This window comes from Castor canadensis, chromosome 12 (assembly GCF_047511655.1).
Source record: "Castor canadensis chromosome 12, mCasCan1.hap1v2, whole genome shotgun sequence".
NCBI classification, from domain to species: Eukaryota; Metazoa; Chordata; class Mammalia; order Rodentia; family Castoridae; genus Castor; species Castor canadensis.
The window spans coordinates 111,154,667-111,160,876 of NC_133397.1; the positions used below are offsets into that span (position 1 = coordinate 111,154,667).

Sequence of the window (6,210 nt, forward strand, 5' to 3'; positions counted from 1 at the left end):
AACCGGTGGTTCCTTAGGTTCCTTAGGGATTGGGTTTTATAGTCTTTTTCCATTGCCTGAGGGCAGAAACATCTTCAGGTGCAGACAGAGGTTTCCTGGGAAGGAGACGTGTCTCCTTGACCACTTATCACATTTTGGGACCTCCTGCAGTCCGTCCTTCACATCCATAGCCAGAGTAGGCGGCCTAGGCTTATACACTAAGGTCTCTTGTCTCCTTGCTCTATGCTAGGCTCCTTCCATACCCTGTGAAAATCTATCACTTCCATTTTTTCATTAAATTCTGCAACATCTTAGTTTCAAGAATCTGATAATAAGAAATTTTAGAAATCAGACTGAGCTGGGCACCAGTGGCTCACACCTGTAATCCTAGCTACTCAGGAGGCAGAGATCAGGAGGATCGTGTTTTGAAGCCAGGCTGGGCAAATAGTTTGAGCCCCTATGTCAGAAAAAAAAAAAAATCACAAAAAAAAGGTACACTGGAGTGGCTCAAAGTGTAGGCCCTGAGTTCAAACCCCAGTACTGCTAAATAAATAAAGAAAGAACGAAGGAAGGAAAGAAACCAGTCTGTCCTAGCTGTGAGGCCCAAACCCAATTCAGTCATTGTGCAGCAGAATTTCAGACCTGTTTCTGTCTCCCTCTGGTTGGTTCTCTCTAGCTGGCCTTGTCACCCTGAAACAGTCTGCCTGGGGTAAAGGGGGGTGGGTAACAGGAGGCATTTCTGACTGTACTGACAGTAACTCTCAAGCTTTGAACCATGACTGGGAGTAGGTCACTTAATTTCAGTTTACACTGATTTGCATCCATGGGAAAACTTGGGCTCCTGCAGGGAATCCTTGCTAATGTTGGGGCTCAGAAAATGTTATGCCAAAGACTGCTGTTTGACTTGCTAACAAGCAAGGCCCAGGGAAAGGGAGGCATTCTGCAAAGTCCCTTATCCACCTGGCTGGACTCCCAAAAAAGGAATATGATTGTCTTCAGTCTTCTTGCTGAAATTCATTAACCAGAGAAGACTGAACTGATATTGTAGGAAGAAAAACAAGTCTACCAACACCTAGACAGACTTTTATCATGCAGCATTGTCTTCTATTTTGTCTCCTACAGAATAATTTACAATCTACTGCGGGTCTGCAAGTCCAGCTGGCTTCGCCCCAGACCACTGTACGTTCTCCAAGCCTACCTGCCGCCCCTAAAATTCATCTACAATTACCCTGACATTCCTCACTCCTCCCTCCCTACAGACAAGGGGTAGTATATAAGCTTCTAGTAGCTAGTGGGTAACCACACTCCTGTGAGTTTCCCTGTGTATTTCTCCTGTTTACTCTGTCTTTGTCTCAAACCTTCAGAAGGTGGAAGGAAAATTTCCCTTTGCCCCTCCACTATAAACGTTATCTATGCTCTGTCCATCTTTTTTTTTTAATCACACCTGTCCCCACCCCATATTCCAGACACACTTCTCGACTCCAAGAATATGTGCAGGACATGCTGCAGACCCCCAGGGATGAATGAAAGAGGTGTGAGCCACACAGCCAGTGATAATTAGGCTAGCATCTGGACACCCACATGGGTGCCCCCATGGGGGGTGGGGAGGTTGGAAGGGGCAGATGAGTATAAAGACTACATATAACCAGGGATGGAGAAGGGAAGGGTAGGGCTGATGCAAACAACTCCAGGAAAGCCCAGTGTTCTTTCCAAATCAGAAACAAAGGCAACAAACAGGACAGAGATTTAAGGCAAGGGAGATAGGACAGGGCCAAACAGCAACTCTCTTAAGAGAATTTCTGCTTTTCACCTTTATGGTGCTCTTTCTCAGGTCCTTCAATTCTATACTTTGCAACCTGTTTTCAACTATTTTAATTTATCTCTTTTTTTTTTTTTGTGGCACTAAGGTTTGAACTCAGGGCGTCATACTTGCTAGGCAGGTGTTCTTAGTGCTTGAGCCACTCTGCCAGCCCTTTTTTTTTTTTTTTTTTTTTTTTTTTTTGTGATGGGTTTTCTCGGAGATAAGGTCTTGAGAACTATTTGCCCAGGGTTAGCTTCAAACCCCAATCTTCCTGATCTCTGCCTCCTGAGTAGGATTACAGATGTGAGTCACAGGTGCCTGGCTCCTCTCTCTGATTCTTGCCAGTCTGTTTTGCCCTTCTATGTTAGGTGGTTACATTACAGTCCTGCCAAATTCATATGGATTAAGATGTGAGGGGCCTTTTTTATCATTTAGTCCAATGTCTATTTGTTTGTTTGTTTATTTAATTATTCGTGGGACTGGAGTTTGAACTCTTGCAAAGCAGGCACTCTATTGCTTAAGCCACACCTCCAGTTCATTTTGCTCTGGTTATTTTGGAGATGGGGTCTCTCAAACTATTTGTCTGGGCTGGCCTTAACCCCTGATTCTCACAATCTCAGTCTTCCAAGTAAAGGTATGAGCTACCAGCACCCAGCTTCCAATGTCTTTTTAATTTTTTTATCTTTTGTTGTTGTTGTTACTTTTTTATCTATTTGTGTTTTGTCTTTAAAATTTTTGACCCTGACACAGTAAAAAATACATTTTACATGGGCTGGCGGAGTGGCTCAAGTGGTAGACAGCCTGCATAGCAAGCATGTGGCCCTGAGTTTGGCCCAGTACCGCCAAAGAAACCCTTTTTATTTTTACAGCATCGTCCCATACATGCAAAAACCAAGTTTCATAAGTTTGATGAAACAACCCTTAACATTACCACAAGTTATACACTCAGATTTCTTAAAAACACCAGTTGCAACCTGCCAAATTGATGACACAACCTACTAGCAGATCATAAACTCACATTTTTAAACACAGACTCATTTTATGGAGGAACAAACTAAAGCAAAGGAAAAGCCCTGAGTCATGACCAGAGTCACAGACCTGGGACTCTTACCTTTTCCCTCCCAGGGCTACACCAGACTCAGAACCAGGGTCTCACTCAGGCTGACCTTGAATTCTGCATCCTCTTGCCTTGGCCTCTGAGTGCTGGGATTACAGGCCTTGCCACCATCTGGGCAGAACAAAGGTTTTGATCGGAACGGGATATATTAAAAAATATACTCTTCGGGTATAAACACCTTGCCTGTTTTCATGTGGACTCTGCCATTCTTGAGGGACTGAAAAGTCAACATGCATTTGCTTTTTCTCAAAATGTAGAAACTTCTCTCCACAGAAGTCCCCTGCCTGGTAACAGGAGGTAGACCGTCCTCTCACTAAGGGGGAGGGGAAGTAAGGAGGATGGAGGTGGTTGAAGGGAAGGGACAAATGGCATTTCCTCCTCCTCCCTCCCTCCCTCTCTCTCTCTCTCTCTCTCTCTCTCTCTCTCTCCTGTCTTCCTTCCATTAGCAAACTGGTGTTAAGTGCTTGTTATACATCAGATCTTGCAGGTTTCTATGGATGAGATACAAGAAGAATGTCTTGAAACCTATGTTCTGCATGGCAGTCCCCTTGAAAAGAGTCACTCAGGAAGCTGCACCCAAGTTGACAGCAGTGGGAAGAGTGTCCCAACGGATGGTCTTACCGTTTCATTGGGTGAGTGTAAAGAGCTCCTGACTGATTTTAGAGCAATCTGCCAAATAATCACTAATTTTTTTTTTCAACTCCTGCCTCTGGAATATGTTTAAATTGGAGAAACCTATCTGTCCACCCACACCTGACCCAACCAGTTTCCTGGGGGACAGCCCTGAAGCATGGGGCAAAGAAGAAAGAAAGCATGCACCTACCTTGTTCATTCTTTGAATTTTTAAATTCATTGCCATGAAAGCAGGTTGTTTCATTTTACTGTTTGAAATTAAGGGACTCCGAAGCCCATCAAGAATGTCAATTAAATATGCTAACGTTGCCACTCCTGGAGAGGCTTTAAAAAGACAAACAAGAGAACAAAAAAAAAGAGAGAGAGAGAGATAGCTTTGTCTAAGGAGGCCCTAAGAGTACATCTTAGGGACCTCACCTTCCTGTCCCATCCTCCACACCACTGGAGAGATTAAGAGATAGAGGCTTGGTGTAGATGGTGTCCTGGTGCTAAGGCTCATCATGAGGCCCCAGTCAACAAAGCATTAAAGAAAGAGTGCTGGAAAGCCTGGAGAAGTTGAAAGCGCGAACTGCCGTGTCAAGCCTCCAACCCAGAAGATCTTGGAATGAAGACTCTAAAATAAAAATAAACCAAAATTATGTCCAAGATCTAAGTTGAAATGAAACCACTTAATACATTCTTGGTGATCTTCACATTGGGAACAATTACTTCCCAGCTAAAATGGATAAAGATGATGTTTAAAAAGCCAAATGAAAACTTCTGACACAGTTTGGTGACTTTGTCAAGAGTCTGTCTTTCCCAAGGATCAGCAAATTCATGAATGTCACACTCTTTTGTTTGGCTCATGCTGTCTGAGATCTTTCTATAGAGTTTATATCAACCAGATTTCCATTTTGTAAGAAAATGTGAACTGTGCAAGTCATGTGATTCAGAGGTCTCAAAATGAACACAAAATGGTAGCTCTCAAGCTGGGCATAGTGTTTCACTTCTTTAATCCCAGAACTTGGGAGGCTGGAGGTTAAAAAAGATCACCAGCTTCAGACTAGCTAGTAGACTACACAGTCAGATCCTGTCTCAAAAACAGGCATGGCTCATACCTGTACTACTCTGTAGCTACTCTGGAGGCAGAGATCAAGAGGATAAAGGTTTGAGGCCACTCCGGGCAAAGAGTTTGTGAGACCCTATCTCAAAAATACTCAACACCACAAAATAAGGCTGGCAGGGTACCTTAAGTGATAGAGTGCCTGCCTAGCAAGTGTGAAGCCCTGAGTTTAAACCCCAGTACCACCAAAAAACAAACAAAAAAACCTCAAAAACGGTAGCTCCCAACTTTTAGTTAGTGTCTATTAATACCAGGGTTTTATTTTGCTTTTGTTTTTTGTTTTTGTTTTGTTTTAGTACTGGGGGTTGAATCTAGGACCTCAAGCAAGCTGTATTCCTAGCCCAGGATTTAAAAAAAAAGAAAAAATACCTATCTATCACCATCCTTTTCTTTGTTTCTTAAGCATGATGATTGGGTGTTCATGCCTTTGCATGGCATGTGCCTCCCACCATTACCCAAGTGATGTGAAAAAAAAATTGTATCTCATGTGTAATAGGAATAATTATTTTAATCTATGAGATTCAGAAGTTATAGAGATTGTGAGAAGCAGAAATTGAAGCTCAAAGGTGCCTCTCTCCAGAATCAGTAATCTTTCCATCCTAAAACAATGCCTTTCAACAGAACCAAAGCAAACTGCAATTTAGTTAATTGATTGAAAACGACAAACATCATCTTCAAAGCTAATGAATACTTGCAGCGGCTCCCTTCCTCTTCCTTTGTTCCCCTCTTCCTCTCACCATCCTTTCCTCCCTCATCAAATGGAGCTTTCAGAACAAACAAACAAACAAAGCCAGATATTCAAGCATTCTATTGGGGTGGGAACTGGGATTTCAAGGGAGGGTCTTGAACCTTTACCAAGCTCCTGGGCCACTAACCTGGAGGCTCTATGGAGGTGTTAATGAAAGTGTGGAGGTTGTTCTCTTTAAAAAGAGCCTAACAGAAATTCTCTCTTTCTCTCTTTTTTTTTTTGGTGGCACTGGGGTTTGAACTCAGGGCCTCACAGTTGCTAGGCTGGCGCTCTTAGCACTTGAGCCACTCCACCTGCAAATAGAAATTGTCATTCTTTTTAGGCTTACCAAAATTCATTTGTTTTTATCTAAAGTCCCATCTATTCACATGGTAGGTCTGGTTATCTTAAGAGCAAAGTAACTAATTAACCAATTAATATTTGCCTAACAAGCTAAAATCTTTTGAAGCCTGGAGGTCCTTGCTTGAAAGCTATTTAAAGTGAAAAGGCTAGGGATTTGCAACTTAATCTCTGTGAACAAAGTCTTAAAACAAAGGACCAAACTCCTCCAGCAAACATTCAGGAGACTGAGATGCAGCTTAGTTCCTGGCTTGCCTGGGGGCAGGAATTCTGGCAACAATGGAATAGTTTGCAGGAGAAAAGTTGGAACAAAGGAGTTAAGATATGTTGACCTTGGTACCTAGGTCTCTAATGTAGAACTAGTAATCTACCTAGGTTATAATAATAGACATTTTCTTTAAGACACTGAGGATTGAGTCCGGGGCTCACACATGCTAGGCAAGCTCTTTACCACTGAGCTACACCCCCAACTCTGTAATAGACTTTATTCA

General features: G+C 42.7%; 1 pseudogene; it reads left to right on the forward strand.

The window, feature by feature from the left end:
* Positions 1-5,013: 5,013 nt before the first annotated feature.
* Positions 5,014-5,097, forward strand: LOC141415348 (small nucleolar RNA U13; annotated as a pseudogene).
* The last annotated feature ends 1,113 nt before the right edge of the window (positions 5,098-6,210 follow it).